Here is a 13548-nt window from a genome sequence, read left to right on the forward strand (position 1 = left end):
AAAGGAGATCGGCTGATCACAATCAATGAAGTGTTGGGGGAATGCACATAATAGGTTTACACACGAACTCAGAGTTTAGTTATTTTAATTAATTGACTGTTTAATAACTGGATATTAAACTAATAGTTTTTAAATAAAACTTTTCATTTTCAATGGCTATGTTGTAATTGTAATTAAATTTATTTCATGGGAATATTCAAAAAGCTTTCCCTCTTTATGAGCCTTTCTTTACTCCTGTAAACTGACATAATACAATATCTTTAGTTTCTAGAAACTTATTTTGTTTCTAGCCTATGTAAGCTTGAGTCAGGAAGTATACCTTGCTTATGTTGGCGTATTTGATTTCTCTCTTTGTCTCTCTCTGTACATACATATGTGCCATGTAAGCACATTGACATGTTGAAGAACTCCAACCAAATCCCCAATAGTGTTCAAGCAACAACCTATCACTAAAATAACAAAAATATTGGACACTTATGAAAAATTCTCAAATATCCAACAGTCTAAAATAAAATGACTGTTTGTAGTATTGAGAAAATTATTTATTTCTGTTTTTTAGGCAAAACATTAAAAGTATACAATGTGTAGAGAACGGTTTCTCTCCTACTCTGAGGATATGTACAGTGCTACAACCACATTATAGGGAAATTTATCAAAGCTAAATGCAATTATAAATATGCCTGTCACTTGACTCAGAAATTCTCTTTCTGGGAATTTATTCTACAGAAATTCTGTTACCAATGCATAAAATAAGAACATAAGCGGATTCACTAGGACATTGTCAGTAATATCAGAAACTGGGGAGCCACTGCTCTACCTCTTCCCCTAAGTGGCCTGAGGTGATCTTTGAAAAGGAATCTCTTGATTTGCAGGACTTCGCGGGGTTTTCTGTGTCAAGTGAATCATTTTCAAAGACCACCTCAGGAGAGGTAAGATTCAAATCATGTTCATTTAAGAACACTCGTGAAACTGCCCAGGCCATCAAGGATATGTATGTATGAAAAGCCACTACCTGACCTGAAAGATGTCACTTTACAGAAACAGCGTGTACCATTCCAACATTGCAATGGTGGAGTTGGTAGATGTGCCCAGGCCGAAGAGTGGAGCTGGACACAGGATCGGTGGCTTGAAATTTTGCTGCACATGCTTAAATATGCAGAGAGTTATGCTGAACTTAAGGGTTTACATGCAGATTATCTGGTCATCGAGCATATTCAGGTGAAGGAAGCACCCGAGATATGCCTTTGGATTTACAGAGCTGATGGTCAGATTAACTCATACGTAAAGAAGCCCTCCTTGCCGCATTCAGATGCCGCATCCTTACTGAAAAGAAACAAATTATTCCTAAACCAAAAGAGAAAGTTGCACAGAAGAAAAAGATATCTAAGAAGAAAATGAAGGAACAAAAACTTATGGCACGGGAATACATTCAGCATAAAATAAATGCAATAAAAGTGAAAAAAAAAAAAAAAAACCGTGGAAACAGCCCAAATGTCCAGCAATAAAGTAGTAACTTAATGAGTGTGGTATATTCCTATAATAAAATGCAGCTTTTAAAAGAAACGAAACAGACCTCAATGTACTGATTTGGAAAGATGGCCAAGATATATTACAAAGTAAAAACACCACACTAACAGTATGTATAATTATATTATATCATCTATATGGTTGTATATGTAAAGGAAATATTTCATAGAAATTTACAGAAAGCTAAAATAAAAATGCTCCCTGAGGAAAAGATTAAGTATATTTCTTCATTTGTATTGCTGCATTTTTTAACCTTTTCAACATATGTATATATCAACCTTACCTTTAGAAGAGTTTAAAGACAAAACAGGTATTATAGTGTAAAATGAACAAATCCGATTACAAGACAATGAACTCAATGTATTTCTAATTTTGTTAAAAAATAAGATTAATTAAAAACCTTTAGTAAGGTGTAATCAAAATTTAACAATGTTTGTAGGTGAGGGGAACTTGTTTTCTATGCTTCTCTTTATTTCTAAAAATCTACATAATAGAATTGTGCTGTTTTTATAATGATAAAAATACATAACAGCATATCCATGTATAAATGATTTAGGTATTATTATGCATGTTATTGAATTTTTTTTTTTTGACAGGATCTCACTCTGTCAGCCTGGAGAGCAGCGGTGTGATTATGGCTCATTGCAGCCTCCACCTCCCGGGCTCAAGTGATCTTCCCACCTCAGCCTCCCAAGTAGCTGAGACTAAAGGTGCATGTCACCATGCCCAGCTGATTTTATTTTTCTTCTTGTATTTTTGTAGACACAGAGTCTTGCCATGTTGCCCAGGCTGCTCTCGATCTCCTGGACTTAAGTGATCCATCCACATCGGCCTCCCAAAGTGCTGGAATTACAGGTGTGAGTCACCACACCAGTCATGGAATGATTTGTTTTAAATTTATTGTAATAATCCCATGGAGATTTTAGAGACCATTTTGATAACTTGTGATAACTTTAAATTTGTTTTTCTCAAACACCTATTTTAGTTTGCTCACAATATACACCAAGCCATTTACACAAAGGAAATCTCAATATTAATATCCTATAATGAAGGTCAACAACATGCAAGAATTTAGATTCTCGGTATGCTCAAGAAACTTGAAAATTAACTCAGCAATTTGACAAAAGAAAAAAGAGAGATTCTCATTTATTACAGCAAAATGGAATGAGAAGGCAAATATTTTAAGACAATGGTGAAGTCAATAGGATGCCAGAAAATGAATGTGTTCCTGTGAGTATTTTTCAAACACATGCAGCAATAACAGTGTGCGAGCATTTTTCTAAGCACATAGCAAATATTGAGTTACCTCATCCTTATAACAATCTTAGGAGTACATATCATTAAAATTTTTATATTTTATGAATGAGAAAACTTTGTTTAGAGAAATTAAGTAGCTTTCTCAATGTCAGGATTCAAAATAATAAAACACGTTTTTGATTGAATCAACAAAAGGCCATAGGAACCACTTTAAACAAAGAAGTATTAATGAGTTTGGTAACTTGTAGATACCATAGAGGTCTGCATGTACTGTGACGTTCCATAGGACAATATCTACACTTGGGGTCACTTAAGTTACCTACCTGCCTGTCTCCAAGTCCCATGCTATAAGTTTATCTGTCAGATGAGAAGTTTTCTATTAAATAATTTGTAAGAATTCTGAAAAGATTCTACCACTCTGAGCTATAATCTCAATATATTTCCCTTATTTAACTCAAGTTTCTTTAATGTATAGATTGTAAAATTGAGTGATTATTTCAAGTTTTGTGTATAATGATATGTCTCCAGGCCAGCTTCACTGAGGAGATAGTGAATAAATTTGATGTCTCCTCTCATCTTCTTTACTAATGTTGGCATTTCAGTCTTTTCCTCTGTTGTTTATTTGGTGTCACAGTTTCTCAGCCATGAGTTTTTAGTTAGAAGTCAGCTTGAATATGCCATTAAAATGTTCATTAAAAAGGTTCTTCTCTCATGTATATACATTTTTGAAAATTTATCTAGAACATTTGAAGATGGAAAGAAAATTTAAAGAAATTATTCTCTAACAATAAAAGTTAGTAACCATGAGATGTCTTAGTGTCCAGTGGTTTTTGCCATATTCTATTAAACTCACCACACAAAGAAATCTTGTTAATGTTTTCAGAAGAATCTCATTAAAATTATTGGTTTTAAATTTCTGGCAGAGTTACAACATGAATATATGTCACATACAGTGTCTTGCTATCCGGAGGAAAAACTACTTCTAATTTTTATTCAGATTCTGGTACATTAAAATAAAGTAGCAATTCATAGACTACATCTGATTATTCTTTGTCTCCTGCACCTTTTCTTGCTGTCTCTTCCCTTATCCCCAGTCTGGGTAAAACACACACATTTCATTAGTGAATTGAGCAAAACTACTTGATTTGAAATCCACTTCCTGCTCATGTTGGCCATGTACCCTTGGGCAAAGTTCTTTAACCTATCTGTGCCTCAATTCCCAATTCTATAAAAAGGGAGCCAGAATAGTATCCATGTCCAAGAGTTTCTGTGAGGATTGAGTAACTTAATATACATAATGTACTTACTTAGAAGAGTACCTGGCACATAAAATAGTTATATAATAGTTTGTCATTTACATTTCACAAAGATTAAACTTGTCATACTATAGTTTAACGTAGTTCTATAGAACTTATTTTAATTATTATTGTATTATAAAACCAATATATGCTTATACTGAAAACATGAAAAAATACAAACACAAAGATTATAATATCTTCCTTAGCTTTTTCCCATACGCAGGTAGAGTCAATACTTTAATCTTATTGTTTACAGGCACATTAAAAACAGCCATATGCCATTTTTTTCTGAGAATAAATAAGTACAACTTGAAAAAGACTTGGTTAAAATTATGAAAGGTGAAGAACATCTACTCCCACTCCACCTGATATGGTTTGGCTGTGCCCGTCCACCCAAATCTCATCTTGAATTCTCACGAGTTATGGAAGGGACCCTGTGGGAGGTAACTGAATCATGGGGGCAAGTCTTTCCCATGCTGTTCTGAAGATAGTAAATAAGTCTCATGAGATCTGGTGGTTGTATAAAGAGGGGTTCCCCTGCACAATTTCTCTCTATTTGCCTGCCACCATCCATATAACATGAGGCTTACTCCTTCTTGTCTTCCACCATGATTGTGAGACTTCCCCAGTCACGTTGAACTGTAAATCCATTATAAGCCTCTTCCTTTTGTAAATTGCCCAGTCTTGGGTATGTCTTTATCAGTAGTATGAAAACAGACTAAAACAGTAAATTGGTACCAGCAGAGTGGGGCGCTGCTGAAAAGATACCTGAAAATGTGGAAGAAACTTTGGAACGAGGTAACAGGCAGAGGTTGGAACAGTTTGGAGGGCTCAGAAGAAGACAGGACAATGTAGGAAAGTTTGGAATTTCCTAGAGACTTGTTAAATGGCTTTGAAAAAAATGCTGATGGTAATATGAACAATGAAGTCCAGGCTGAAGTGGTCTCAAATGGAGATGAGGAACTTGTTGGGAACTGGAGCAAAGGTGACCCTTGTTAGGTTTTAGCAAAGAGATTGGTGGCATTTTGCTCCTGCGCTAGAGATGTGTGGAACTTTGAACTTGAGAGAGATGATTTAGGGTGTCTGGTGGAAGAAATTTTTAAGCAGCAAAGTGTTCAAGATATGACTTTGGTGCTGTTAAAGGCATTCAGTTTTATAAAGGAAGCAGAGGATAAAAGTTCAGAAATTTGCAGCCTATCAATGTGATAGAAAAGAAAATTCCACTTTTTTGAGGAGAAATTCAAGGTAGCTGCAGAAATTTGCATAAGTAATGAGGAGCTGAACGTTAACACCCAAGACAATGGGGAAAAATGTCTCCAGGGTATGTCAGAGGCCTCTCCCATCACAGGCCTGGAGGCCTAGGAGGAAATGAAATGGGTTCGTGAGCCAGACCCAGGGCCCCCTTGCTGAGTGCAGCCTAGGGACTTGGTGCCCCGCATCTCAGCCGCTCAAGCCATGACTAAAAGGATAAAAGGTATAGTTCAGGCTGTGGCTTCCGATAGTGCAAATCCCAAGCTTTGGCAGCTTCCATGTGGTGTTGAGTCTGTGGGTGCACAGAGATCAAGAATTGAGGTTTGGGAACCTTCACCTAGATTTCAGAAGATGTATGGAAACACCTGGATGTATAGGCAGAAGTTTGCTGCAGGGGTGGGGTCCTCATGGAGAACCTCTGCTAGGGCAGTGCAGAACAGAAATGTGGGGTTGGAGCCCTCACACAGAGTCCCTACTGGGACACTGCCTACTGGAACTATGAGAAGAGGGCCACCGTCCTCCAGACCCCAGAATGGTAGATCACTGACAGTTTGTGCCATGTGCCTGGAAAAGCAGCAGACACTCAACACCAGCCCATCAAGGCAGCAGGGAGGGAGGCTGTGCCCTGAAAAGCCACAGGGGCAGAGCTGCACAAGACCATGGGAACCCACCTCTTGCATCAGCATGACCCGGATATGAGACATGGAGTCAAAGGAGATCATTTTGGAACTTTAAGATTTGACTGCCCCACTGAATTTTGGAGCTGCATGGGGCTGGTGGCACCTTTGTTTTGGCCAATTTCTCCCATTTGGATTGGCTGTATTTACCCAATGCCTATACCCCCACTGTATCTAGGAAGTAACTAACTTGCTTTTGATTTTCAGGTTCATAGGCAGAAGCGACTTGCCTTGTCTCAGATGAGACATTGGACTGTGAACTTTTGAGTTAATGCTGAAATGAGTTAAGACTTTGGGGGACTGTTGGGAAGGCATGATTGGTTTTGAAATGTGAGGACATGAGATTTGGGAGTGGCCGGAGGTGGCATGATATGATTTGACTGTGTCTCCACCCAAATCTCATCTTGAATTCCCACATGCTGTGGGAGGGACCCCATGGGAGGTAAATGAATCATGGGGACAAGTCTTTCCCATGCTGTTCTCATGATAGTGAATAAGTCTCATGAGATCTGGCGGCTTTATAAAGAAAAGTTCCACTTCACAAATTCTCTCTCTTTGCCTGCTACCATCTATGTAAGATGTGACTTACTCATTCTTGCTTTCCACCATGATTGTGAGGCCTTCTCAACCATGTGGAACTATAAGTCCATTATAAATCTCTTTTTTTGTAAATTGCCCAGTCTTGGGTATGTCTATCAGCAGCATGAAAACAGACTAATACACCACCCATGACTCCTTCTTCTCAAATGTCTTAAGATTATCAGTAGAAGATATATGTGTTTTTTTGTTTTTTGTTTTGTAAATATCATTAACAGTCTAGGGAAACAAGTGGTGTGCCAAAGACTCTCCTAAATATTATGATGAGCTATAAAAGACAGAAAATTAAAAGGGATCCGGTAGAAAGAACAGAGAGAAATTACAGACCTTCGTATAGTACATATTGAAAAACTTTGGGGAAGGATAGAATATATCCAGAGAAACTAAACATGTGAAATTAACACATGCATAGAAAAAGATGGGCCTGGGAATAAATGAATCACTTTCAGTTCTGTATTCAGAAAAGCAGCACTGCTTCTCCAATCCGTATCTCATTATCTGCAAAAGAAATCGTCCACAGACGCACTGATCCTGAGACCTGTGTGGAAAGTGTAAATTGCTTCCCAGGTGATCACTTGCATGAGTGAGAGAGAAGCCTGGATAGTTACATATTTCATAATAGGTCTAAGGAAAAACAAACAAAAGAAAGCTCTATGAAGGAGATTAACGCTGATTTCCAAGAGCCAAATCAAGCCATCCTCACTTTAGAATCTAGGGAAGGACAGAAATTAGTGGCTATCTTCACATCTAAACAGCATAACACAAAACCTACAACTCCCCACTGCTCTCTTTATAAGGCACCTGTTGACCTTGTTTTTGGAACAGTCTATTTTGGAAACACTTCAATAAACTCCTGAAGAAATCAACACCACTACTCATGATAATTAATTGACTTCATCATTCATAACTACAAATATGTTGGAAACAAATCTCTGGAAAGAAAAGATCAAAATGAGAATATAGAATAATAGATATATGCAAAAGAAAGTAGGCAATAATTAAAAGCAAAATAATAGCTGGCATCTTTAGAATGTTTGAGGGGACATTTCTTTTCAAATAAGAACAGGCTGCTATGAAGACAGAACATTCAGAAAGCAAGGGAGTTAGTAGGAAATAAAAATTTCAAGAAAATCTCAATAGAAGAATGCACTTACTAGACAACCTAAACCTTTGTATTGAAAATGTTCCTTAAGTGTTGGTCGGGCTGAATTTAAAAGCATATGCTAAAAGATGGAAAAATAGAAATAAGGATCAGACATCTTATTAGGTAGCTGCTGGATAAGAACCAGCATTTTAAATCTTAAAATTAGGCGGCCAGGCACAGTGGCTCACGCCTGTAATCCCAGCACTCTGAGAGGCCGAGGCAGCAGATCACAAGATCAGGAGATCGAGATCATCTTGGCTAACACGGTGATACCCCGCCTCTGCTGAAAATATAAAAAGTTAGCCGGGCGTGGTGGCGGACGCTTATAGTCCCAGCTACTCGGGAGGCTGAGGCAGGAGAATGTCGTGAACTCAGTAGGTGGAGGTTGCAGTGAACCGAGATCGTGCCACTGCACTCCAGCCTGGGTGACAGAGTGAGACTCCATCTCAAAAATAAATAAATAAATAAATAAATAAATAAATAAATAAGGCAAATTCTTGTGGAACCATGATTTTAAAAGTAAGGACTCAGGCCTAATTAAAGTACGATTTAAAAGGAAAAACAAAATAAACTCATTTACATAAAGAATACAATAAGATTATCTCCTTCCGAATTAATATCTCTGAAATAATTAATTAGGATGGACTGTAGAAAGGTGAGAATATATATATAGAAAAGAGGAATGTGTGAAATCCAAGAAGCAAAACACAGTGATATCAATAAATTACTAAACGATTTTAGCATTTACAACAAAAGATGCAATGATTTTCTCCTTTACAGAGAGACTAGGCAAACATAATTGCCACAAATGAAAGACCAATAGCCTACTTACATAAAGAGTTTCTTAAATACAACGAAGATAAGGTGGCCTAATAGATGTATTTTTAAATGGTTAATGTAGCAATATACTTAATAAGAAATACACATGATGATAAATGAACATTTAAAAACTCAGTAATAAGATAATGCAAGCAAAAACAATGGCATTTCTTTCATACTCTTCCATAACATCGGAAAACATACATGTCTGTGATAATATCCAAGGCAGAGGGAAAGACATTCAATCTGGTGGGAGAAAAAGCTAGCTAAGATTCTTTACAATAGCTACCAAAATCAAGATAAATGTATAATTCAACCTAGAAACTACACTTCTATGCATCTGCCTTCCTAAGTATGCATGCATGTACACACATACAGATTTGTCCATTGATATACATAACCAAATATTAGATGCCACCCGAACATCTATGAACAAGTTAATGATTTCACTAATACAATATAGTAATCACAACAGCTGACGATCTATATGTATTAAAATGAAAATATCCTTAAAATGTTATAAGTAAATAAAAGCAATTTGAAACCTAGTAACTGTTTTATGATACCATGTAAGATAAGAAACATGGCTATAGTTAACATACTTAGATACTATCAACTAGTAACTCAGATCAACCTCTCGAAACAGGGAACATAAGTAGCACCTGCTTAAGCAAATAGGAGCTTACTACTCTGTTGTATAGAAAGAAATGCAGAGATAAAGTATTCAGTGTCAGAATAATATCAGCTGGACTCCATCTTTTTATAGTTTTTTTTTGTTTTGTTTTGTTTTCTTTTCTTTTTGGCCTTTTTCAGTGTGGCCCTTGGCATTGTGTTTACAAAACAAGCTGCTGCCGTCCCACCCTTCACTTCAGGCCTCAAGCATCTTGACAGAGCTCTAAGCAGGAAAAAGGAAAGACTTGTATAAAGGGGAGCAGGCCCACTAAGTGTGTCACATTTTAAGAAGTTTCTCCTAACCCTAACATAATGACTTCTGCTTATATTTATTGGCCAGAAGGACATCACACTCCTTTCTGAAAGGAAGTTGTGGGGGAGATTTTGTTTCTCTATTCTGAGACATCGAATAACAGCTAGGCAACCTGTAGCCTTCCCGTACATAGTATACAAGAAAATTAGAAGAAAATAAAGGTCTGGAGAGTTTTCACTAACAACATCAGTTGCATCTGGGAAAACACTGGGTTATTAGGGTTCGAGAGCTGAAAGGGGATAGGAAAGGTCAAGACATCAAGAAAAAATACTTTGACATTTTATGCTGTATGTTTGTTGAAAAACTTTGCAACAAGAAGAGATTTTTGTATTGCTTACATAAAGTAAATAAAAACTTATTTGTATTGTATAAAATGTGAAGGCTATAGAAAAAATCAAAAGTAGTAACTAAAATCATGCAAAATTCCATTGCATTTTCACAGGTGATTTTGTGTATAATTTTCACATTGTATACAAATACAACACAAACAGATAATGTACAAGTTGAATTTTATTCATGGTAAACACAGGAATGACATGGGTTTTTGAAAGAATATTATAGATACAGGTTCTTCCCGGCAGATAGTATTCACCACTTGGTAGTCTTTCCAATTAAAAAAACCCATGAACCCAATTTTCAATGAGTTTTAAGGATGTAGAAATACATTATTTAAGTCCCTTGAAATAAAAATCATCCTTACGTTACTATAAGTGGTTTTGCTTTGGGGAGATACTTGTTTGATAAATCCATCTATAATGCCTCAACTGTGTAAGTAGATAAATAATTTTAGTTCATAATTTAATAATTTGTGACTACAATAAATATTTAAAAAATCAAAGTCTCATGTTATCAAAATTTCTTACCCAGTAAAAAGAAATGTGTTAATGTTTAATATTATAATATCAGCTGCATGGGATATATAAAAGAGTTTTTTTTTCAACTTAGATTGTCATAAACCATTGTGGTAACCTTAACATAAACTATTAATCCCAACACGAGGGCATTTTTCTCCAGTTTGGATTGTACCCATTGGACCCAGTATAAAGGGTGTGACTAATGCATAAGTGAAGTATTATAAAGTCTCTGTCACCTGTTTCTTTCTATTTTCTTCCCTCCTACTCTTGTTCTTTTAAGACAATGGTTAAATATTATTTCTAAATATTTCTCTCTTAAACTAGTTTTATAGTCTTCTAACTTCATTTGAATAAGAGACATAAAAGTAAGAAGTGAGAATTGGAAAGATGCACTAAAACTGTATCATGTTTCCCTCTAACTTCCCACCCATCCTCATCATCCAACCAAACCCTTAACACAAAAGAAAAGGAGTGCAGGGACTTAGCCCAGGAATTGTCTCTCTACTGTTAGCCTGAGAGTGGAGGATGAATTTAAATCCAAGGGAATTTGTAAAGACCATGTATCTGGGTAATTTTGGCTCTGGCCATGTGTGGAAGAATGAACCTCTATGATATGGTTAATAAGGAATAGCTGTGAGTAAGAACTGTCTGATCAGTACTTGGCAAAGTAGCACAGACTAGGCAGTGGTTACACCATGGATTGATGTATTAATTAATGTTAAGTTAATGATATATTGTAACATTTTATTTTTCAGGTAGGAGGTATGCATCCATATGTGTCTGGGCCTGTGAACTGTTTATTTAGGGGAGACATAGGAAATTAAGCCATTTCTTTCTCTGTAGTCACATTAAAAAAAAAAAAAAAACCCTGTCAATGCAATATACTAGGAAGATATTTACCTCATATTTGTTTATCATAGAAAACTTTAAATTTGCATAGAATTTTCCTAAATATAACCACAAATATTTTATTTCACAGAACTGCAATTAATTGTTACAAATAGAAACAGTAAAGAAAATGACCATTTACTTTTATTTCTATCAATATTGTTTCCATTTTAATAATTGGATTTTAATAACTGGATTATTGTTGTTCTGTGAGATGCAATGTTCCTGCAAGAATGTTTTCAAGTGATTTTATTAAAAAGATTATAACTGGCTTAAGAACTAAATGGTCCATAAAATTCTTGATCAGAAATAGAAAACATTTTTAAATTTATTGATAAATTATGTTTTTAGCAGTGTTCAACATTTCGAAGAAGAATCTGAGGAATAAAATTATTACCTTTATTATTCATCGATTATTGTCTCATTTCTGTTTTAAAAACACACTTAATAATCTCACAATTAAGAAAAATATTGCCAAAAATGAATTCACTTTTTATCCTTTAAGCTTGGACAGTGTCTTCAAAATTTACTGTAAATATTCATTTAATGCTTTTTATCTCATAGGTGAGAAAATGACATACTTTGTCAATACTATATTTTTAACATGAGTGCAGTTACATCAATATTATTATAATTAACGATTACATCATGCTTTAGGAGGAAAGTACAGAGAAGGTTGGTATTAACATGCACGGTACACCATTGTGATATCAATACTCTTTTTACTGTTCAGATTTTTTTTAAGCTAATAGCTGTCAAAAATACCCATTATAGGCTAGTCTATAATTTGTAGAAGTCAAGTAATACATTTTTTCTGAAGGTATAATGGATGCTCCATGGAGCAATTATTTTAGAAAGACAACTTCATCTCAGCTGTCTCGTGCCAGCAGAACTATTTAAGAGCCTGAGATGCATAATTCAATGTGGAAGGGCTGGCTGTCAGAGTTGAGAATACCTTTAAATTATAAAAACTTAGCACCACGAGTCAGTTATAATTATAATGGAAATGTAGTTTTCTGTCATTTTATCATGGCAAACATCTCTCAAGAAGCAATTTTGCGTGTTAAAATATTTTGGCAAAGTGACTTTTGATTCCAAAGGGATACAGATTATCTGGTTTTATACCTGATTTTTTTTTTTCCACAAATTGAGTTTAACAGCCTGCACTGCTTAAGATGGCAAACATCAGAATATTATTAAAATCCCATTGGAAAATCTTGCAGAGAGACCACAGGCTACAGTAACTCACAAAGGCAGGTCAGGTTATGCATAAAAATATATTATTTTAATAGCAAAATATGACAGGCAGTTCTTCATCTGACATTCAATTATTTCACATGGCAAATTTCTGAGTATAAAAATGGTTGCCATTGCAGACAGAGTCTCTTTTCCTAGCAAATATTTCCATGATTAAAAACTAAAGTAAAGGGTAATAGTTCAAGATCTTCCTGGATTCTTAGGTTCTTTGCCTTTGATGGCTTCCCAAAACTTTCTGCTCTCCAGATGGTAGCTCTTGTCTTCCTCCTCTTCTACAAAGCTTTTATTATTATGAAAGATCAAAAGTAAAAGAAAATTGTTTTAAGAAAATGAGCTAAAGAATAAAAGCACAGTAGCATATATCATAAATTTCAAGTACTCTTGTAAATTCCAATAGATGGAATATTTAAATGAGTTCAGATTCCACAGTTCTTTCCTACCAATTTTGAATAACAGGACCTAACAGGACACTCAATTTTTCACACTGCCATCAAAAATAATTCCCTAGGACAATGAGTATATTTGTTAACTTTATGTAAGTTTTCTTTTCATGTCAGCCATGTTAGTAAACTAATATTCTTTTTTCCAAATAATTGGAATGAACTTCGGGTTCTTAATTTATTTCTAAAAATGAGTAGGCTGATTCAAATATTTTTGTTTCCCCAAACCATTTATTGACTTCCTATTATATGCATCATTTTCTCCTTTTTGTAAATCATAAAAATAATTTTCAATTATTCAAAATATTTAATTGTCCATTTTTAATAAAACCAAGTCAAGCCAAAACTATATTCAATTAAAGCAGACTGAGAAGAATGTGTTGCAAATCAAGCTTGATTATATTTTCAATTCCACAAATGCTTGTTGGGTGCAAAATATGTCTGAGGAATTTTCTAGACACAGGATTTATCAATAAAAAGGGAAGAAAAAATATTTTCATCATGTGGTTTATATTACTTATCTCATAAAAGAGAAAATCCAGCAAGCTAAACAC

The 13548-nt window shown here is 35.2% G+C and overlaps 1 pseudogene; it reads left to right on the forward strand.

Annotated features, from left to right (window-relative positions):
- LOC139357284 (large ribosomal subunit protein uL22-like) overlaps positions 1–9495 on the forward strand; it is a 51678-nt pseudogene extending 42183 nt beyond the window's left edge.
- The last annotated feature ends 4053 nt before the right edge of the window (positions 9496–13548 follow it).

Source organism: Macaca nemestrina, chromosome 11 (genome assembly GCF_043159975.1).
Source record: "Macaca nemestrina isolate mMacNem1 chromosome 11, mMacNem.hap1, whole genome shotgun sequence".
Classification (NCBI taxonomy): domain Eukaryota; kingdom Metazoa; phylum Chordata; class Mammalia; order Primates; family Cercopithecidae; genus Macaca; species Macaca nemestrina.